General features: G+C 38.5%; 1 protein-coding gene across 1 annotated transcript in view; it reads left to right on the forward strand.

Annotated features, from left to right (window-relative positions):
* Positions 1–8,206: 8,206 nt before the first annotated feature.
* Positions 8,207–24,288, forward strand: part of SCN9A (sodium voltage-gated channel alpha subunit 9) — a 105,712-nt gene continuing 89,630 nt past the window's right edge. The window contains exon 1 of the mRNA XM_081142998.1: positions 8,207–8,505. The gene's annotated coding sequence lies outside the window, so the exon portion shown is untranslated. The remainder of the gene's footprint in view (positions 8,506–24,288) is intronic.

Consider the following 24,288-nt stretch of genomic DNA (forward strand, 5'->3'; position numbering starts at 1 on the left):
CCTGAAAGAGAGCACCCATGTCTCCACTTACTGTCTTGTGCCCGAAAACGTGAAAACACGCCTAGGCTAGCCCGCCGGGTGAGGAGCCATCTGTCCGTTAGAACTAAGCTGTCGGAAGTTACCCAGTGGAGGCCAGTCCAAATGAGCCCAGATTACACACCTCTAGCCAACAACCTTCAGATGTGTGAGTAAGCCCAGCCCAGATCAGCAGAGCCACACATCCAGCCCCCAGTAAACTCCTGACTGTGGCAATAAATACTGAATGTTGGATGCCAGTGAAATGTTTTGACTGTGTGTTATTATTATGGCCAAAAACAACGGACAGAATATAGAACAAGTTTCACTGAACAAGACTTCGAGTGCTCACTCTATTTCAGACATGATTGTAGGTGCTAGGCCTACAGTGGTAATCAAAGGAGACAAGGTCCCTGCTCTTTGCAGAGATCACATTCCACAGAGGGACACAGACCAAAACAAATGTGTGCAGATGGGGAAATATGTAATAGTGTAAACAATAAAAAAAAGAAAAAATAAAGAAAATCCAGCTAGAAGGTATAATAGAGACCGATTGGGAAACAGAAGATGTGAGACATGAAGTGCGGGGTCAGGGAAAAGGGACATTTTGGTGTGGGATCACTTTTGATTTGAAAAGATGAAATTTGGGCAGGTACTTAACTAATAAGGAGTTAGCCATGCTAATATCTGAGCAAATCATTCCAGGCAGAAGAAACAATTCTAGGCTGATGTTGTGAGTTGCATTGAGTCCTGCAGAAAGAAACATTCAGGTCCTAACCCCTAATATCCGTGCATGTGACCTTTAGAAATAGGATATTTGCAGATGCATTCAAGTTGAAATGAGGACATAACTGATTAGGCTGGTCTTACGAGATGAAGTGCTCATAAGAAAAGGGAAATTTGGACACCACACACACGAGCGCGTGCGCGCGCACACACACACACACACACACACACACACAGAACACCATGTAAAAACAGAGGCTAAGCGATGCATTTACAGGCCAAGGAGCGCCAAGAAATGTTGGCAACCACCAGAAGTCAAGGGGGACGTCATGAAACAACTAGATGCCCCCTCAGGAGCCGGCCCTGCCCAGCACCTTGATTTCAGACTCCTGGTCTCCAGAACGGTGAGAGCATGAATTTCTGTTGTTTTAAGGCAACCAGTTTGTGGTGCTTCTTTGCAGCGGCCCTAGGAGAAGAAACAGCTCAGAACAATTTTGGTGGATTCTAATACCTGAAAGAAGACACGTGAGCTTGAATATTGTGAGTGAGGAGAATGCAGATGATGACGTGAAAGCAACAGGCAGGGGCCCCATCGTTGAGGGATTTACAGGTTGTAATTCTTTTACTGCACTATTTTATTTTTCGCTTCCATGTGGGTACATGCTGCTTAATGGGGTCTCTCACCACCATCAGCCCCACATTCACTTTACATCTTATTCTTTATTACTCCATTTAATAACTGAGTTTCTTTTTTCCTGGGCATCCTTTAGCATTAAGGTATAGTAATTAACAGAGTAGATATAGTCTCCTTTTCACAGAGCTTTTGTTTAGCAGGCTAGGCTAAAAAAATAATTAGGCAACTAACTACGATTGTGTCAAGAGTGATGAAAGGAAAGTTCAGTGCATAAAGCAGGGAAAACCTGACTCAGACTTGGGAGTTGAGAACTGGCTACAAACTGAGAAATAATGGGTGAAAAGAGTTAGCTAAACAAAGAATGGGGATGTCCTTTCAATCAGAGAAACCTGCATAGTCACAGGCCCTCGAAATGAAGGAGAATTTCACGTTCCAACAGCCTAAAAAACACTGCTTCTCTTTTCTCTCTCTGGCTTTTCCTCCCTTCCTCTTTCCCTTCCTCCTTCTCTTGCCCCTCCTTTGGTTGTTGATTTTTGTTTCCACTCAAAAGAGCTAGTATAGTGTCACTTATTATTTGTGTAAAAAGTTATTTATCTCAGATCGGTCCCGTTTCCCTATTTGTTAAACAGGAGTAATGACATTTCTAACCTCATGGATTGTCATGAGGGTTTAATGTGACAATGCCTGGCATGTCACGATCCCTCAAAAAACTTACTATCTATATTTCTATTTACTTATGTATTTATCATTGAGCATTAACTACGTACGTGTTTTATGGGCCAAACCCCGTGTTAAAGTTTTTAAAGTGTTTATATAGGTATAGTCTTATGCAATCCTCACCGACTCGGAAAGGCAGGTATCTTTGTTCCCAGATGAGAGAACTAGACCCTAGACTTTCTCATAGCAATGTAATTAACAGCTTTGCCTGTCTTGAAAGCCTAGGTTTTAAATACTACAGTATGCTTCACCCTTTGATAGGTTTGTTATTTCATCTTTTTAAAAATGAAAAGATGTTCTTTAATATTGACCCTAAACAGATTTATTTAGCTATGTCTAGATACAGGATTTTGAACTTAAATGTAGAAAAGAAACAAGATAAGATGGCATTATTCTACAGCTCATCACTAGTGATATACAAAGCTGAATCACTGGAAAAGGGGTAGAAAGCACAGTGATTGATAAAGAGAATGTTAAAGGAAATAAAGAATCACATAAATCTATCAAAATGGAGTCATTACGTTCTTAATTCCTGAGAAATACAACGTCCCTGCCAATTCAGCTTGATGATACAGATCATTTTTCAAATATGTATAATATGGGAGACTTCCAAAAACCTGTAGGGTAGATCATTAAAAGCTACAATTAGCAGAAGCCATCATTTCAGCCTGCTCTCGCCACTCTCTCCCTTCTCTGATTCCCATAAGGCCGATGCTCACAATATCCCCTAATGTGGGCTGATGGCCTAAGAGAACAGGAAGAGCGGTTGTACCAATTGGGCCTCAGTTTATTATTCACTGATGGTATTTTAGATACAACACCAAAGACATAACCCATGAAAGAAAGAATTGATAAGTGGACTTCATTAAAATTAAAAATTCTGCTCTGTGAAAGACAGTATTAAGAGAATTAGAAGAACCACAGTAGGAGGAAATATTTGCAAAAGACACATCTGATACAGAACTGCTATCCAAAATATACAAAGAACTGATAAAACTCAACAATATGAAAACAAAAACCCTATTAAAAACGAGCCAAAAACCCTTGATACCTCAGATATAGCGAAGAAGATATAGAGATGGCAAATAACTGTATTAAAAGATATTGCATATCATGTAAAAAATTAGGAAAATGCAAACTGAAACAACGAGATACCACTACACACTTATAGGACCGCCAAAATCTGGAACAGCGACAGCACAAATGCCGGTGAGGATGCAGAGCAGCAGGAACTATCATGCACCGCTGGTGGGAAGGCAGGATGGTGCAGCGGCTTTGGAAGACAGTTTTGTAACTTCTTACAAAACCAAATATACTCTTAGCGTATGATCCAGCAGTTGTACTCTTTGGTATTTACCCAAAGAAGTTGAAAACTTATGTCCACATGAGAACCTGAGCACAAATATTTATAGCAGCTTTATTCATAATTGCCCAAACTTGGAAGCAACCAAGATGTCCTTCAGTGAATGATCAGGCGAATGATAAATAAAATGTCATATATTCAGTCAATGGAATGTTATTCAGAGCTAGAGAAAATGAGCTATCAAGCCATGAAAAGCTATGAAGGAAACTTACATGCATATTACCAAGTGAAAGAAGCCAGTCTTGAAAGGCTACCTACTTAATGCTTCCAACAATGTAACACCTGGAAAAGACAAAACTGTGGAGACAATAAAAAAATTAATGGTTGCCAGGGATGGAGAGGGAGAAAAAAGGCAGAGCACAGAGTATGCTTAGGGTGGTGAAATTACTCTGTATGATATTGTAATGATGGACAACTGCCATTATACATTTGTCCCCATAGAATGGACAACACCAAGACCGAATTCTAAGGGAAACTATGGACTTTGGATGATTAGGACATGTGAATGTAGGTTTATCCTTGGGTAGAAAAAATAAAAAGTAGCATTCTGGTGAGTGATGTTGATAATGGGGGAAGCTATACACGTGTGGGGGATGGAGGTATATGAGAACTCTCTGTACTTCCCTCTGAATTTTGTTGCAGACTTAAAACTGCCCTAAAAAGAAGTTTAAGAATAAAATGTAAAAGGTTTTAGATGACTTTCTAAGACATCTGACTTACTTTGAACACCAGGTGGCAGTAGATATAGCATTTATCTAAAAGAATGAGGGAGAGGAAACTGATTTTGAACTGCAGGGTGTTCCCAAAGAAGTATACACACACTGTGAACAATTATAAAGACAGTGTTTGTTAAAATACATTTCTTTTTCAAAATTGAGCTCTCAGCTGTTACAGTATGTATACATTTTCTGGGGACACCCTGTATATGTGTGCAAATTAATAGTGTCCACTGTCTGCACTGTGCTAGAATTTGCATTGGGGTACCCCTGAAAGAAAGTCATAATCCAGTGAAGTAAAGATATTTTATTTCATATTTGAGTATATAGCTTCTCCTTAATAGTCTCATTTGATTATTTCTCTTCTAAAAGTAGCCATAATAGAGAAAATATAAATCCATGGCACTCGCAAACAGTTCCCTGGTAGAAAATATGTTTCAATGAAAGAATAGTCTATTTAAATTTTACTTAGAAAATTGTATATATTCATATAATAGAAACAATCTAAAAGATTAGAGAAGAAATGACTTTAAAATTAATTTAGCACAGACCTTCCAATTTATGGAGGAGAAAACTGAAATACACAGAGATTAGGATACGTGTCCACTGGAAGACACAGTAGTAACTGCTGCATTCCATTTGTTTTGCCCTGGCCTTAGGTAAAATTTCTTCATAGTACTGTCTACTTATCTCTCATCCAGAAACTTCCATAGTTTTAATAACTGGAGCAGCAATTATGGAAAAGATAGAAGTGTAGATTTCCACAGTACCATCAAGTAAAATACAGTGGCACCTTGGTTTTCGGACGTCTCCGCTGACGAACATTTCGGGTTACGAACGCCATAAACCTGGAAGGAAACGCTTCGGTTTTCGGTTCCCGAACCCGCCTCGGAAGTGGAACCTGCCCCACGGCTTCCGCTGAGGGCAGGATCCCGAGGCCCAGCTCTCGGCTGCTGATCCCTCGGTTTCCAACGTTTCAGAGCTCGAACGGGCTTCCAGAGCAGATTACGTTCGAAAACCGAGGGACCTCTGTAAAATTATTTATTCCTTTTCTGGTTTTGAAGTACAAGATTAGTTTCAACATATAAACATCTGTACTTTTTTCTACCCAAATTATAGACAGTCATTTGTGAATAGTCCTTGGAATTTATTGGTTGTTGGCTGGTTCAACAAGGTATCCTATCTGCCTCCCATAATTCAAGCCCACCCTTTAGCCTGCCCATTGGCACTGTCTGCTTATGTCTACATGTGATACCATCACTTAGTGTTTGCTGAACTCGCAGAGGTATTTAGAATAATATTCAATGAGAGACTCAGATAGTCTTTTTCTTGATTTAAACAGAGACAAAAATCTCAGAGCTGGCAAAAGTGCAATAAAAACAGACAGCATAGACTAAAAGGAACAGATTACAAAATGCTTGGGAGACTAAGAATGGTGCATACAATGAACAGATGTAAGGTAAATAATAGTTGGAGCTGAAAGAGAAGTGAGAAAATAATAAACAACATACACTGTGCTTTGCCAGTGAGCTCATAGGCAAAGTCTTACGAGAGGTATCTCAGACAGACCTAGGAGGCTTTATTTTTGAAACTTCTAACAAGAACTTCGCTATATTGAAAATAGTATGTTCTTGTGAATGGACCCTTATGGTGGAAAATATATAATAAATACATATAAACATATAATATATATAAAATTAAAAAACACACACATACGCTCAGTGGCAAAGCATGATATATATTATTCATTATTTTCTTAGTGGCAGGGGGAAAGGGACAACAAATCCCTTTCCTAGTACACAGATGGAAAGTAATTTTTGCCCAGTATTAAAAATTGCTATACGTGCACTGACCGGGTGGCTCAGTTGGTTGAAGTGTCATCCCACACACCAAAAATTTGTGGGTTAGCTTCCCAGTCAGAGCACTTACCTAGGTTGTGGGTTCGATCCCCAGTCAGGGCACATATGGGAGGCAACCGATAGATGTTTCTCTTTCACATTGGTGTTTCTTTCCCTCTCTCAAAAAAAAAAAAAAAAAAATCAATCAAAACATATCCTTCGGTGAGGATTTTTTAAAAATGCTATATTTCATTAAACCAATGGGTCACCCAGCCTAAGATCCCATCACTATCCAAGTGATGTTTTTGGGTAGAGCTATATGACATTAACCACCAAAGGTGACCCTAAATTTCCTATAATAATTCCAAATGGTGCCATCATTTGTCAGTTCATCCTAGATTTGTTTTGTCTTCATTTTGCGTTATTTGTAAGAATAACAAATCCAGTAAATGCACTCTATAGTTTATAATATAGTAATTTGACTTGTTATTGATTAACTTTGCATATTTTAGAATTTGTTGATCAAATCTTTGCTAATCAGATTAATAAATTTTGTAATTTTAGAGCCATTGATCATTTTTAGTTGTCATAATCAGCTAGAGTCTTTATGTTCTAATTTATCCTCTTAAGGAAAAATATAACATAGGTTTGAAATCCTGTGGGTGCTAATTATTCCGTGTCATATGGATTTTTCTGATAGACAGGAGATCAGATGTCAGAGGGCTATATGAGAAAGGGTTGATTGAGCTCATTTTACTTCTCAGTGACAATTTAGTTGAAGGCGATCTTGAAGGTGCTGAGCAGAGAAAGTGGCAATGATTGCATCTAATCAAAAAGGCTGTCACTGCTAGTGCAGCTGAACTCTTCTTAGGTCTGCAACCAATCAAGGAAGAGAAGGTGACTTGATATTGAGAATTATCCCCAAGTGACTAAGTTCACCCTTCAGTGGAAGGCTCAGAAACTGAACGTTTCCTTCTTCCAGTGGCACATCTTACAAGTCAAGGATGTAAGGTCCAAAAGCCCAGAAGCTCAGTAAGCAGCAAGGAAGGGTAAATCCTGGGGCTTAGAATCCTGTGTTTACCACTAGGTATCAAGCACACAATAGAAAATGTGGAAGCAAACAATAGTAGAGCTTGCAAATGTCGATCACTCAGGTTTATATTGCAAAGTGATCTGCCCCCTTTTAAAGCCTGAATCCAGAAATGCGCTCTGCCCCAATGTAATCCTTTGATTTTTCCCCTTGTTGGAATTTGACTTTCTCTTTGAGGAAGATAATTCAGCCCTGTTTCCATTAATCTTCCTCCCAGCAGGCTGCTGTAGAAAACACACACACACACCCACCCACACACACGGATTTAAAAAATCTTTTTTCACAGTCATCCCTACCCAGCTCAAACTCAGAACCCTTATGACCGATGGTGTAAGCGGGCAAGAGGGTCACTGCTCTGAGAACGCAGCCTCTCCCCCACGCCCCCCTTTGCACCCACAACCTGTGACTCCTCACTCCACCTTAGAAAGAAAATGTATTCTCTGCCTGCCTGGACCTTTGCATCCACAACCTGTGACTCCTCACTCCACCTTAGAAACAAAATGTATTCTCTGCCTGCCTGGAAGGCTCGGCCACCCGACCGATCGATTATAAAGAAGAAAAGAAGAACCATAGCCCAGACACGGGTCTTGCGCGCCGCCGCCCGTCTCCGCGGGCAAAGCCCCAGGGAAGGCGCCGATTCCCAGCCTCAGAGCCTCAGAGCCCCGGGCCCCGGGCCCCCACCTCCCCACCTCTGCGCGGAGTCCCCCTCCGGCTCTCCGCCGAGCCGCGCCAGGTGACTTCTCGGAAACGTCCGCAGATTCTGCTGAGCTGGAAGGGGAGAGGGGGTGATGGGGCGGGGGTGGGGTAAGGGAGGGGCTCCTCTGGCTGCTGGACGCACTCACACACTCACACTCACACACACGCGCGCGCACACAGATCCCGCCCCACGGGGCGGCTGTGGAAGAGAGGTAGCGACCCCTCCTCTGCCCTCTGCTTGGCGCGGAGTGGACGGGATACACCCTCGCCCCCGCCGCGCCCCAGCCGGCCCGCCGCCCGCGCCCCAGGAGGGAGGGCGGGGACGGGTCCCGGCGGGAGGCGCGGATGGGCAGGAGCGGCGCCCGGCGCGGGCGCGGGCGCGGGGCGGGGGCGGGGCTGCGCGGGCTGGACGCGCCCGGAAGGAGGGGCGCAGTCTGGCCGCGGGCTCTCGCCGGCGCTCCCGCAGCGCGTGTGCGGTCCCGATTTTTCGGCTCGCTGGGCGGGGCTGGGCTCGCTCGGGGGCCGGCGGCTCGTGGGGGCCGGCGCCCGCCGAGCAACAGGAGCCTAAAGAAAGAGGGTGAGGCGGCAGCTGAGAGAACGCCGGGGGAGAGAGGCCGCGAGCGAGGAAGGGTCCCCGAAGCCCGCGCCCTGCCCTGGGGCCAGGTTCTGCGGGTGCGCTGGGTGGGCATGACCGGCGGGCAAGGTTGCAAGTAAGTGCCTTTTCTCTTGCTCCTCCGGTGCGGCGGGCAGGGAGGCCACCGGTCTCTCCAGTGCCGTCCTCACCCGCCACACCCACCTGTGTCCGCGTTCCCGTCTCTCGGCGTTGGCCACCGGGTGCCACCTGGAGAGTAGAGGGGGAAAGCCGGGCGGGGTGGGGCGGGCGTGTCCCACCGTCGGGGCCAGAGGAGCTGGAGGGGGCCGGAGAGGCCCCTGTTCCACTGCGGGGCCGGTCCTTGCGGGGTTTCACCCTGGGAGTTTGCTGCCAGGTTCTGAAAATGAGGCAAGGGAAAGGCGGCTGTGCCTGGCGGTTTTCTCCTCTTTCTTGCTGTGGATGCTAGCGGAGGTGTCGGATGGGGTCTGTGCCAGGGACAGGTCGTGTTCTTTACGAGCAAAAAAAAGTGCCCCGGTTCCCACTGGCAAAGGTGAGCGCGCAGACCGGCCGCCGAGCCACCTGCGGGCGCAGCCGGGGAGCGCCGCAGCCCTGGGAGCACGCACGCTGCTCAGCCCGTTTCTCCACCCAGTTTGTTTCTCAAATGATTAAGCCTTTATAGTGAAATTCCGATAAGATTCAAAATCATTTTAACTTTTTCATTGACTTCAACTGAAACCGTCGTTTACTTTTTGGGGGGGCGGGGGGGGGAAGAGGTACTTCTGTTTCTTGCATTAAAGACAATTAAAAGATCCAAGCGAGATTACCAAGCCAGAACGTTCAATGCCAACTTTGTGATTATAGCGCACATTTGACTCGTAATTTTACTGTTTTTATTTTTTATTATTATTACACTCGCAGCGTTCCCAGTAATATCTCCTTTGAAGCTAAGAGCAATTTTTATGTGAGAGAAGTTTAGGGGAGTCTTTTAAAAGCTCACTTCAATAAGATAAAGACCAAGTCAACATGACCTTATAAAAGAATGGTGGCTTTTCAGTTGCTGAGCGTCAGGGTTGGGGGTTAAGTTCTTTTCCGAAACACAAGTAATGTTCTTTTTTATTTCCCCTCCTTCCTCGTGGGCAGGAGAAAGACGTTGTTTTTCTTTCTTTTTTTCTTATGGTATTTTCACGATTTTCGCTTTAACATCAATAAAACCTACCTACATATAATATGCAAACCAAATCCAATTGTTAAGTAGTCTTTTTATTGAAAAGTCTTCTAATTATTTTTATAATATTTAAAAAATGTATAGAGTTCACTTTCTCAGGATTTTTTTAAAAAGTATTGCTTATTTCAAAACTAGTCTAATCTGATCTCTGTGTATGGAATTATCATGATTGTTAGAATACTGCTTATTCACATCAAAATGCTAGACAAAATGTGGTATTTGATGTAATGGAGAATGTGCCTCTATTTAGGCAACTGATAAGAGTTTTGCTTAAGGTCAGTTTTTGTATTTTGTAGGTGTTTAAAATACCTGTCTGTTAGAGGTTCCTTTTGGAAGTGAACTATTGTGCAGTCACGGGACACAGTGGCATCTTTTTACGGAGGGTGGGTGCACAATATACCAGGATTCTTGCAGTGCAGGGCAGGGCTCACAGGGTACCTAGTGCCTCTGCAGAAGAAAGATGAGTCAGGTCTGGCTCTCCGCCAAGAGCATTCTGGTGCCTCCTGTGTCTCTAGGACTCAGAGATAATCAGGGGAGCGCTCCCGTGGCAGTGCTTGTGTTTTGCTACCTGTGGCTGAGATGAGTTTTGGCAGGAAAGAAAAAGGAAGGAATTTGGAGGTGGAATCAGAGGGGTCCCAGTCACCTTTTTAATATGACCAACTCACTTTCTCTGTGGCAAGGACAAAAAAAAGAATCTAATGTTTTACATGAATAATGAAAACTAGTATTTATCTACTATCTTTTCCTATTAGGCATGTGAAAAGGTATGAAGTGCTGGAAGGATAGATACGGTATTTTTCTAGCCTCATAAAGGAGCTTAATGTTTAGTAATGTGAATGGGTCATTCTAAACGTCATAATGGTAATAACTTATGATTTTCTCTAAAACTCTGATCTCAGATTCTTTCCCACCTCCATCATTTGAATAAGTGGCCCAACCATCTACCAAGTGTTGATTGCCCCCTTTCTCATGCTGGCACTTTATCCCTAACCAGGCCATATTTTGATCTGCCAATCTTATTGCCCAGACACACTTTTATTCAACTATACTTCTCGGATGTATCTCTTCCACCCCATTATTTATATCTGTACTACCACCAAATTAGTTTAGGCAATCACCATAATTTACCTGGGTTTCTGCCTTCATAGTTTTCTCTAATTCCATAGTTTATTCCCCTGCAGGTCACTCTTTGTAATAAGCAATGATGCATCTTCTTAAAAACATTCATTGGCTCACGACTGCATAGAAAAATATGAATAAATGCAGAAACACAGAAACTTACCAATAGCAAATTCTTTCTGTTAACATACAGCTCACTCTGTGATCTGGCCCTTCTCTACAACCTCACTGAACCCATCTCCCCCTCATTTATATGCTCCAGCCACACTGGTCTTTTAGTACCTGGAACACATGGAGAAATTTCCTAAGGCGTTTTCAAATGCTACATCAGTGCCTGGACTATTCCTTTCACTCTTTGAATGGCTAGGTCCTTCTCAAACTTTAAACCCTGGCTCAAAGGCCTCTTCCTCAGACCATTCTTGATCACCTTGTCAAAAGGAGGTTGTCATCTGTTAGTCTCTATCTTGGTACCTTGTTTTTTCCTTCATAGTGCTTATTATATAGCACACGGGTATTTTGTGGGTTTGTACATTGCATGCTCCATAGAGCAAGTCTTTATTGTTGATTCAGCTTCCAGTACAGTGCCTGGAATGAAGTAGTGGGGGAGGGTGTTTCTAGATATTTATATAAATTATAAAGTACAAAAATATGACTTATTTCATCATAAAGCATGTCAATCCAGTAAATATATGCATTTTAGAGTTTGATTTTTTTGTTGTTATTGAGTATTTGGTATGTTTACAGCCCTGTACTATGATTTTGAAGAGGTAAAATTTAAGTATCCTGAGATGTATTCCTATCTTTAAGCAGTTATTAGACAATAACATGTTCAAAAATAAGTAGATTATAATGCATTCTTAGGAAAGCAGTGACCACAACTGAATTAAAATATATTATATAGAAAATTGGAGTACATAAGCCAATATGACTTTAGTACAAGTGACTCCTAATATACAGTGATGACTGTTCGGTTAAAATCTGTATCTTTTACCAAGAATTTAAGGTTACTCTGTAATCATTAAATTTAAAATATTGTCTTGTAATGAATGCGAGTACTTGAGTAGGCTCAGCTGATGTAAATATGGTCAAATGAGGTTGAGGCTTTAGATCCAGTGCTCACATGATCTAAGTTGGTGTTTACTCCAGGCTCAAGGAGTGCATTATCTCACAAATCCAAAGTGTTCACCAACAAAGGCTCAGAGAGACACTATGTGCTAATCCATGAATATCCATCACTATTCTTGGGTGCCAGAGGAGGGGCTTCAAAAAACCTGTGGTTAATGATAGCATCATATTTACTCACACACACACACACGCACATACACAGACTCACAAAACTTAGTGTGGCAATAACTCCCCCCCCCCACTATGTTGTTTTTTGAGATTATACTTAAAGATATACCAAACAAGTAGTTTTGCTATTAATATTTGGTTGAAAATTTGGTTTGCAAATAGGCGACCAGCATTGATTCATGATACTGGTTTTGTTTCTTGGGGTTTTTGATAAAGAACTTGGTAACCATATCTCTTCTGGAGGACTAAAGTATTTTATGAATTGTCACCAGGGATTTTTTAAAATTTGCTATTGAGGTAGCACATTATGGTTGTTGTCATGTCTTGGAGTGTATCTGTGTACTAACCGAAGATGGGCCTCTGTTTTACATGTCACAAATTAGCTAATTTATTCTTACCCAGGGGTATTCCAGCTTCCTTCTTCAGAACTATGTAAAATCAGATTGCCACTTAAGATGACAAGGTCATAATAAAGGATATTATAAGACTGTATAAAAATCATTTTCATATGAGGATTTATGGGAGAGCATTCACAGAATGTGAGTAGGATTCTTTTGTGGGATATGAGAGAACAGTTTTGGTGTCTTGCCATCCTTCAAAATGAAATTTCTTCATCGAAGGTTTAAGTTACTCCTTCCTTTCTGTATAGCTGGAAGGAACTGGCTTTGGACCACAGGGAAAGCCTCAGCACTTGGCAGCTAAAGTTAGAATGAAGTTTGGAGGAATGAAACTTGGGCAGTGAGAAAAACATGCCAGACCCTGATAAAGAGGGAAAAGAGAAGGGAATCCTTGAACAGTGCCAGTACACAATCTGCCACAGACAAATTTGAGTTGACATTATATGTAGACTTGAATTCGATATCTTTTTACTTCACTGAGAAAAGAGTTCTCTCTTTAAAATAACAATTGCATTTTAAATGAAAACATGGTGCTATTGCTTCCTTTATGTAGGAAATGGAATACTTTTAGATTTTTAAAGTGATGTAACAGGGAACCAAATATGCCATATATTATTATTAAAATGTACCATTACTTTAATTGTAATTTCATTGCTCATTTTATTTCCTTTTGTTGTGTTAAGTATTTGAAAGACTGATATTATTGATCATAAATTTCTTTAAAATGTCTCCTTGGATTTTTTACAAAGCTTTCTGACTAACTTATTAAAATAAGATAAAACTCTAATTGCACCTGTGATTGTTCATTTGGAAATTTACAATGTCATTAACCAATCATCTTTGCGTATCTGTACATTTAAAGTGTTATTGAGGTTGTTTTAGAGGTTGTGTGACTTCTTTCCTGGTCTAGGGTTATCATTGTACTACTCTGACTTGGCTTGACCATGATTAGAGTACTTTGTTTTATTATGAGGGAATCAAAACAGTAAAGGGGACTGTCCTAAGGTAGACAAGAGTTGAAAGAAGAGGGTTCTTGTCATTAAAAGGAATATGTATATCAAATGTCTTGGATGAAGTTTATGCATCTTTGAGTGATGTAATGGAAAAACAGAATGAAGTTGCACATATGAGATCCTGGGGCTAGAGAATGGAGAAGTAGAAAACACAAAGTGACCTTTTGCAGGGTAAGGCAAGAAGAAGACAGTATTCCTCTAAAGCTCTGTGTCTGAGAAATTAAGATTATAGACATTCTTATTTAGAAGAGTACAAATATCCTTAGTAACAAAAGTTGATATGCACAAATGTAACCTAAATCATAGTACTTATGGTCATAAAGGCAATGATTTTTGTCCATTAAAGTGTTTCTTTGCATCAATAATTCCAGGTGTTACTCTTAAGGGATTTAAAATAGTTTTGGAAAATTAACCTAATTTATATTATACTTACAATAATTTTCTAATGCAAGTGATTTTCTTTCACTATTATATATAGTTTGGGATATAGAAACCATAGGAAATTGGACCCCTGAGTTCTATGATACATCTCAATCTGTTCTAATGTTTGTGGGTTGGCAGCATGTCTACTAGATCAGCGATTTTCAAACAGTGAGTTGCAAGAATTTTTAAAACATGGAATACCTGACTATTTAGTCAGGGCCACTGACCTCTTTTCCCTTAGATTTTAAAGTTTTTAAAAATGACCATAGCCAATACAACAATAGCCGTACAGTGTGAATAAATAAAAATGATACCCATTTTTTGGTCAGATCAGCAAAAAATATATTTTTTAGTGTGCTGCAGAATTTTGGTAATTACTTTATGTATGCCATGAGTTGAAAAAGGTTGAAAATCACTGTACTAGACTATTAAGGTTTTAAGGGAAGAGACCATAATTTGTTCATAGTGACATCCCTGCATGGCTTCTTACATGCAGTCATTCTTAATCCATAGTTGCTGATTAAATGAATCCTTTATTGCACAACTATATATGCTCAACTTTTATTAAAAATAGTTCTTTTTCACTGTAACTTTGTAAGAATGTAGGCGGAATAATTTATCATGGATTTATTAGTTCATGTTTCTCAGACCTAGCTTTCTATCATTACTAGATCCTGATGAAACAGTCATATATCTTATTTCTTACTCAGGAAAGGAACAGCACTCCTGCTTATCTTCTCCCACAGTTTGGGTTCACTAATTTTAGATGGCAGTACTTAGTCTCCTTTGCATAAAAGACCCAAACTATTTTAACATATACTCAAGTTGATACATTACAAAGGCTGATGCCCAAATCCTTTCCTGTGAGTTATATATTAGAGGACTTGCTGAAGATGTAGACTACAGTCAGATAATAATAATAAAAAAAAGAGTTAGAGCTAAAATTTCCAACTGAGCTGGTGATCAATCATTAAGCCCTATCTGGTTGGCTTCCAAAATGTGTAGGTCATGAATTGGAATCCAAGTTGGTATCAATGACATTGAGGTTTGTGGGAAGGGAGAACCTGGCAGAGATCCCAAAAGTAGTGGAAAAGGGATGCTGAGTTGCTCTGGTCAGCTTCCAGAACTTTAGCATCACTATTCTCAGCATTCATATGTTTTCTGAAATTTAACAGTAATTCCTTCTTTCCTTCCCTCTTCCTTTACTCACTCCCTTCCTTCAGCACATATTTATTGAACAGCTACTCAAGCACTATTGTAGACACTGTAGAGACAGCAGTGAACAAAACATGGAAGTTTATGCAAGTTTGGGAACAGATAGTGACTAAATAAACAAGTATTTACCACCGTCTGTCCTTTTATTATAATATACGCTGTCAAGAAACATACAGCAGGACAAGGAAAATTGAGGACAAGAGGCATTATTTAATAAGGGTGGTTTAAAAGCTTTTTAATTTTTTCTCTTTTCTTAAAATTCATTTTTTATTAAATTTATTGGGTGACATTGCTTAATAAAATTATATAGGTTTTATGTGTACGACTCTATGATACACCATCTGTATATTGCATTGTGTGTCCACCACCCAAAGTCAGATCTCCTTCTGTCACCATACACCCGACCCCCTTCACCCTTCCCTCCCTCCCCACCCCCTTCCCTTCGGTAACCACCATACTGTTGGGTATGTCTATGGGTTTGTGTTTGTTTGTCTTGTTTGTTCATTTATTGCTTTCAGTTTTGGAGATTCCTCAAAAAACTAAGAATATAGTTACCTTATGACCCACAACCCCTCTTTTGGGTATTTGCCTGAAAAATTGGAACACATTTATTTGTAAAGATATATGCACTGCTATGTTCGTTGCAGCATTATTCACAGTGGTCAAGACATGGAGACAACCAGTGTCCTTTGATAAATGATTGGATAAAGAAAATGTGGTTCATGTATGCAATGGAATACAACTCAGCCATAGGAGGAGATGAAATACTGCCCTTTACAACAACATGGACAGATCTTGAGGATATCATGCTAATGAAATAAGTCAGATGGAAAAAGTCAAGAACCAGATGATTTCACCCATATGTGGGATATAAAACTGAAAGTAAGAAAGGAAATTCTTTTTAGAGGTGATATTTGAACAAAGACCAGAAAGAGGTGAGGAAGTGAGGGAGCTAGTTATGCAACAGGAAAATCATTCCAGTCACAAAGAGCTTCAGTTGCAGCAGTCCTAAGACATATCTGATGTGCTTGTGGAACAGCAAGGAAATCAGTGTGGCTGAAATGCAGAGGGCAAGGTAGAAATTAGTAGAAGAGGAGGGTCTTTTCTTAATTTAGAAAAGATTGCTAAGTCTGCAGAGGTCTGTATGATAAGCCAATTCAACAATGAGGGGCATGGGACAACCTGTAAGGCAATTAAGTGTGCTTTTTTTTTTTTTCCATTGGATCCCATTCTGGACAAATAAATGATTGGGAAACTTCTAATTTCCATACAATATCTTTTTGGTGATTTATATGTAATCCTTTTATATTATTTTCCTGTTTGCAATGGCTTTGATTCTTCAAAACCCTTATTATCATTTGAGGAAAAAAGGGATCATATGACAAGAGGTTACAATTGAGGGTATCTTTAAATGTTTACATCCTAGAAACTAAAACATGGTGCAAGGACAGTAATATTTTGCATATTATATACCATGGAAGCACTTGTGTATCCTGTCAAGGTTGACGGACTGCTACTATGACTTTGGCATCTACTGACTCCTCTATATAGGTAATCATTGCCGGATGTTATGAAAGATTTAGACCACAATGTTTTGATATATTTTTCTCATCAAAGAATCTAGAAATAAACCCCTAACTATTCATCTGTCACTCTAAATATAAAGTTACCAGATACAACCTTAAGTTTTTTTGCATACCAATTGTTCAAATATCATAAAACTCTTTGAGTGATTTTAGGATATGGAATATTGAACTACTCTTTTGAAACAATTAGACTAGGATTTATCACCCCTCCTCAAATCATGCATCTCTAAGAAATAATAATGATTTAAAGGATTTATTAATATAATTAAGATGGTACTAAGTATTAAAGAGCAGGGAAGATATATTAGTTAAAGGTATCATTGGTATCATTGGGTCAGCTGGATAGTCATGTATATAACCTAATCCAAGATACATTTCAGATGAATGAATTAAAATATAATATACAAACCACAAAAAAGAAGAAATGTTATTACTAGAAGAAAACATGTAGAATGTTTTCAATATCTTGAAGCAAAAGTTTTTTCTGAGATGATATGAAACACCATAGCCATTAAAGATGGTGAATTCCATTAATAAAAATAAGTACTTTAAAGGACAAAAATTACCATAAAACCAAAGAAAAACAACAACAACATGATAAAAATATTTGTATCTTATCCCACAGAAAAGGGCTAATTTCATTATTATATTAAGAGTTCCTAAATTAATAAGAAAGACCAATAGCACATTATAAAAATGGACAAAGTCTTTTCATATCTAAGGATATGAAAATATCCCCAACCTCAAGCATAAAGAAAATGCAAATGAAAATTTATCAATGCACTCTTCTAGAAATGGCAAAGATGAAAAAAATTGTAAAACACTGTGTTGAAATTATATGCAAAAAATTTCTGACTCATCGTGGTGAGTATGAATTGGTAGAACCTCTATGAATGGTAATTTGGCAATATTGTTTTTCCAAATTAAACATACAGATGGAATTATGATCCAGCAATTCCATTCTTAGGCATTTTTTTCACAAATGTAATTCTATATTGCAAAGCTATGTATTAGAAGATAATGATGATACCTTTGGGAGACCACCTAAATGTTCTATAGTGGGGGAATGGCTAGATAATTTTGGTACTTCTGTAGAATAGGAATTTATGAAGCTGTTGTTAAAAGAAGTGGTGACTATACATACTAATATGGAAATATTTCCAGGTTATATTTTTAAGTGACAAATGCAAGCATGTAAAGCAGTGTGTATATATGGTATTATTTGTGTGAAAAGAAAAATTAATAGGTATATAGGTGTTTATGAAAACAAGTAAATGGATACACAAAGGATTGGTACCAGTGGTTGCCTCCAGGACAGAAATCTAGGTGGCTGGGAAACAAAGGAGAATTAATTTTCATTATACATACTTTTGAGTTCTGTAACTATATTTGTTCTTTAAAAATAAATATAAAAGTACTACTTAGGGAGAAAACAAGAGTCATAAATATGCAGCTTTAGCCCAATTATTCAACTTAAAAGTGTTCTGTTCTTGGAGTTACTAACTCCTCTGAAGTTTAGGATTATAATCAAGGAAAGGGTCCTCAAAAATATGTCTGGAGTGAATTGAATGATGAGTGTGAATGAATGATGATGAAAGATGTATCTAAATGTTTTGAAAATCATAATGTATATAAAAATATATAATATTAGGCTTATTGAGAATGGTCATCTGAATTAAAGAAATTGTATTATACAAAAATCCAAGTACAAAAAAGGTTATACAGAAGATCTGAGGAGGTGCATGTCTCAAATACAGAGAAAAGAGCAGAGGCAATGGTTCAGGGTATTTCCATTTGAGGTAAAATGGGCAAACTCTCTCAGCCTCAGGCAAGACTCCAGGGACTGTGTGAATATCTCATTCCCAGGTCTACGATTCCCAGACATATATCTTGAAAATAAAACCCTGCTCTCATACTAGGAAAAATATATATGCACAAAAGTGTGAATATTTTCATTATAAAATAACTGTATATGTCTGTCAAGCAGTAATTTTATATCTGTTTTTATTTTTTTAAAAAAAAAACAGGTTTACCAAAGATAAAAATTGAAAGATGGCAAACTGACAAATAAATAAATGGAAACTTGTGTGAAAAGGGATCAGTATCCTTAGCATAACAAGACTCCTTATCAAAGAAGGAAATGATGAGCACCCCAATAGAAAAAAGACCAAGATGATAAACACATTCATCAGATACGAAACAGAAATGTTCCATGTATTGCACATTTTAAAGGAAACTTTTTTCCCATCAATTTGGGAAGAATTTTAAAATTTACTATAGTTAGTATTGTTCTGGTATGGAAAAAATATGCTTATATATTGCTGGAGGGAACATAAAGTATTACAGCCTTTGTGGAAAGCATTTGTACATAAAAAGACAAAGTAAATAGCTCAAAACTTCAGTAATTTTCTCTGAATAGATTAATTTTATCTTACACTTTAAGCTTTTCAACATTTTCCAAATTTTCTACCAATGAAAATTTGCTATACTTATATCCAACTATATTAATAGTTATATGCACAACTTAGTTTATGCACAACTTTCTGCAAAGAATTTTATCTTGGATTTAGTGATAATAAAATGTTTCCTCTCTAACTTGATCCAGCTATTTACCTACAAACTATTAAATAAACTCTATTGTTTAATGGTAAAAATTAAGTTAGGATTAATCAACAGTTTAGTATTGTATCTGTGCCTGTGTCTCTAAAACAATTTTGTAATTTATCACTTCATTAGATATCCAGACATTTGTTGATTTGTCCGTAATCAAATATAAATTTCAAATGAAATATTTGCAATTTGGGGGTGCATCAGTATTGGCGAAAATGGAAAAATACTCCTAATGGATTTTTAATTTCTGCTGTGACTAGTGTAATTCAGAATTAGGAAATCAAGCTTTTGACTTTACTCTTTATGGTTGGTAGAAAGCTGCTTTACTTAACTTAAGCAGATAGGTAGTAGATTTTATTTTGGTGTCATTAAAGTGAGAAACAGACTTAATATTTCTTGTACACATCAGGCTACCTACAAATTTTAGGAATTGTTTGCACTGTTTCTGAATCTGTTTTAGTTTTTTAAATGAAAATAAAAAGAAAAACTGAGAATATCATAAATTTAAAAAATGTTTCTGATGTAAAGTCAATGATAGTTATTGATTATTACAAGTATTTGAAGGTGCTCTCAAAATATTGAAAAATCTTAATTTCGTTAAGTAATAATTAAAGTTAGCTTACAAATCAGTCCTTATCTTAAAGAGAAGATACTTACTTGTTCAAGTGTTTGGGTTAAGAGAAGTAATCATTTCTCAAGTGTTGAACAAGTTTCTATGATGTCCAGATGTCATGCTATACACTGGTGATAAAAGATACCTGGGATAAATTTCCTATCTAAGGAGCTTATTTGAAAAACGCATGGAGACTAATGAAAGAAATGAAGCATAACTGGAACTGTGGTAAAAACCTGCATTAGGAGCAGTTGGGAGCCCAAAGCAGACAGGTGATGAGAGAAGCTGAGGTACAGTTTAATCTATATTTAAGGAAAAGAAGGTAGGAGACGAGGTCAGACCTTTTTCCTAATAGAAGAGGTGTTGAGCCGCATATTTTAAAAGATAAGTAACTGGGTGATCAGGATAGTTGAAAATAGACAGAAGGAGCATCTTGAGAAGGCAAGGATTATAAAAATATTTGGCTGCCCTTTGGGTAAGTGAAATGTAGAGTGATGCAACTAGAACGTAGACTGAACTAGGGGAAGAACAGAGGCTGTCAATTTTTTATGCCAGGCAGAGATTCTGCAGGTGGCGGTCAGCTATGGAGGGCTGTCTTTTATTTTCAAGCAGGGAAAGATCTAAATCAATATGGATTCAACTATTTTAAATTTTCTATTAAGCTATGAAAAGCAAGACTGTGTAAAACTGATAGTCTGTTCAAATTATGATAGGAAAACTTACCAGTATTCCAAGCTAGCAGTTTTTCTTCATTCTTGCAGGTATAAGGTTTACTTGCTAGCAATGTCGAGTATACTTTCAACATTGTGCATGTGCCTTAACAACATGCCGAGAAAGGACAGTGGGAAAGAGTATTTGTGAGAGAGTCCAGTCCTCTTTCTCTTTTTTGCTATGTCTTACAATAGTAAAAAAATATACTATTTGGCAGGTAGCATTATCAGGTATGCTCATGTGCTTTGTAGTGATCCCTTAAAACTCCAGAATGAGATTTGTTCCCATTCCAATCAAGAAGGAAAAGGCACTTTGGAAAAAAATAAAAGATTTGTCTTCTGGTATTAAAGTTAACCATAAGGGCACCTGGTTCAAAGGGTTTATACATTCTAAATCCACTTGGTTTTTCTACCCAACCCCCAAGCCTAATGCTTGGATGGCCATGTTGTACTCACTTGTCTCTGGCAAAGACAGATGGATCAGCCAGGGAATTCTAACCTAACTGTGCCTCTCTGAAACCACAAAGTCAGGAAATGTAATCAGAGTGCTCAGCTGAACCCGGAGCAAGAGCTTTCCTAATGGGTAACTATGACTTGAGAAATCACATCCATTAGACAAAGTGATTAAATATACATCAGTCCTTTGGCAAGGGAGCAGTGAAGATATTGCAGTAGAGCATCATGATGTGACCAGTCTCTCCTGCTTGAAAAAGGAACATGTTTTTACCTTTGACATGTTTTATATTATTTTTCTTCATGTTTTAGGAATTTTATAGTTTAAGTTATTTTTTAAAATTCTTCCTTTAGAAAACTTTGTATCCCCAAATAAATTATTGTCACTTAGATAAACATATTGAAAATATCTAATTAGAAAAAATACATGTTTTGTGTTCATGAAAATTAATCTTAGCGTTCCAAATAAGCTTTTTAAAATTAAAACAATGCTTAAAGAATATTTAGTCATAAAGAAACGCCACTCAATAGCATTAACCTTGACTATATAGTTCTAGAAATTTATTTCTCACTCTTCACAAGCTTTTGATTAATGATATGCTGCTCATCACAGATTAATAGCTATGAATAACCTTTCCCTTTTCCCCTGGTGCCATCAGTAGGCAACTGCAAGATGACTGACAGAGAACATGTTTACAATCATGGAATCATAGATGACTACGTTGAAAGTGCCCTCAAAAATTAGGGTCTACCTCCTTGTCTTGCAAACAAGTTTCTTAGAGCTCAATTCGATGTGTCCAGGGTAATAGGAAGCACAGTTAAAGAAATGATAAAAAGTAATTGCCGTTTAAAAATTTCATTGGTGAATTCCTGAGCACACCTCTATATACACTAATCCAATCCCCCAAATCAAAATTTCTCTCCATACTCTTAAATCTCGAAACCTTCAAAGCTGGCACAGATGCAGGGAGGGAGCTCTGAATCTACCGGGTTATCTGCTGCTGATGCACATACAGGAATGCCTGGTTCTAGGACCAAGTGGTTGGGATGTTGCATGCAAAGAGAAAGGTATCACAAACAAGCCCAGACAAGAATGAATAGGAAGTGCCTGGAAGGGCATCTTCACTAGCCTCTTTGATAATCTCTGTGGTTATATGCAATACTCAAATTACTTGTAAATTATACATGCAGGAAAAATAGAATCACACAGTTTTCATGCTGAAAGGAACCTTACAGATGTCCTAGTCAAAGCTACTCTTTATAAATGTTCTTGATGCCCAGAGATAGTTTAGCTATAACACACCAGGTTAGGGTTAAGTTCATGAACCAACAGTAAAAAGGCTTTCAACTTTTCTATAGCAGACCAAACACTTTTGTATCGGTGGTTTCTCTAGCCTCTTACGATGCATTGCCTCCAATACCTACTTAGAGTATTTGGTAAAATTTTGCCCTAATTCAAAGTGTAGTGGAGGAATTATAATTTGCAGAATTAACAATATTTTAATTTTGTCTGGCCATTGAGAATATTTAATTTAATACTCCTAAATTGCAGGATGAGAAGAAAAGGCTCAGTAGATAAGTAAAAACATCCGCTTCAATGCAGAAGCTGAAACAAATAAATAGAAAATAAGTACAAGAGAGAAGTGAAAAACTCATAACTTTGACATTTTCCTTTTTCTTTCATTAGGACCTTAAGTTTTGAGACTTTTCTCACCTTTTCTGTTCCCTTCTTTATGGAGTAAGGAATAGAGACAAAAATGTATAACTATTGAATCAATGTTTATTGACTGACTACTATGTGCCCCATTGGGCTAAACATTGGGAGTAGAAAGATGAATACTATGTCACATCATGATGGGAGTAACTACTTTGGAGATTTAAGGACAGTGGTCCTGGGTGAAATAACCCTCGGACTGGCTCTTGAAGGATGACTGGGGATGCTCCATGGGACTGTAGCCACCCATCCAGGGCATCGCAGGGAGTGAGGCTGGAACCACTTGGAAAAAGCCCTAGCGGCTTAATCTCATGAGCCTTTGGGGGAGACATTGACAACATTTAAAGAAAGAAGTGATGTGATTAGTTTTTATTTATCACTCTGATAGTAATGTGTGGCCTATAGATAAGAGGAAAAGAGACAGGAAACCTAGAAATTAGACTTGTGATAATGCAGATAAGAGGTAAAAAGATAAAGAGACAAGCCGAGGGGATGTAAAAAGGAATGAATTTAGAGATGATTTAGAGAGATTAATCAATAGGACTTGTTGATTAGATGTGAAGAGTCTATTCTGAGTCCCCAGTTAGTGAATGATATTTGTCATTTCTAGCACTGGCTACTGATTAGTGGCATCATTTAAATGATCAGGCTCATGCAAGAGTAGATGAAAAATTAGATATGAGTTTGCTGAACCCGATGGACATATCTAGACTGGAAAATAGTTGTTTTTCATGTTATTACCTTGGAAAGCCTTTCCATTTTTAGTTTGTAGGAAACAATCTATATGACAATCAACAAACAATTCCACACATGCAAAAGTAGTATATTAGTTAATTTTCATTGGCTCACGAGTTGATTGCTGTCTGGCATCCTCTCTGAGAGTCACAGGTTATCAGCTGGGAAGTGGGCACTGGCTCTCCTAGATGTTCTCCCTGAATGTGCACCTAGTTTGAGTACCCAGCCATCCTGCTATAGCAATAAGGCTTAGTCCTTCTGGATTATGCTCATGGACAGTTCCAGTTTCTATGTAGGGCCTGGGTTTATCTGAAATTCAGATTCATCTGGGCAAAATGTACTTTATCTGGCAATCCTATCCTATGGTTTCCCCAAATATTCTTTTCTGTCTCTTCAACACCCCATTATATAAACTCCAGAATGTCCCAGACCCTTTAAGTTCTGGAATGTGAATTTCTAATGCATGTGAAGGATGGGGTTAGGGGAGAATAGTCTACCAGTCAATTCCAGGTACTCAGGCACTAATTCCTGGATTTATTTTCAGTGTTGTCATTTATTTATTACTTCACATAAAACCTAATGTGTTTATAACAAGAACAACGATGGAATAGTACTAACAGTGCCGCAGGTGTGTTTTGAGCATTAATTTAGTTAATTATGAAACAGTTGAGAGGCAGTCTAAATAGTACAGAACTCAAGGCTTTTCACCTCAATTGGGGGTCCACTTAAATAGCACTTTACTAAGCCAGGAAAAACAAACACAACTTTTACGTGAGGAACATCACACACCAGGA

This window comes from Miniopterus schreibersii, assembly GCF_964146895.1.
Source record: "Miniopterus schreibersii genome assembly, chromosome: 7".
NCBI lineage: Eukaryota > Metazoa > Chordata > Mammalia > Chiroptera > Miniopteridae > Miniopterus > Miniopterus schreibersii.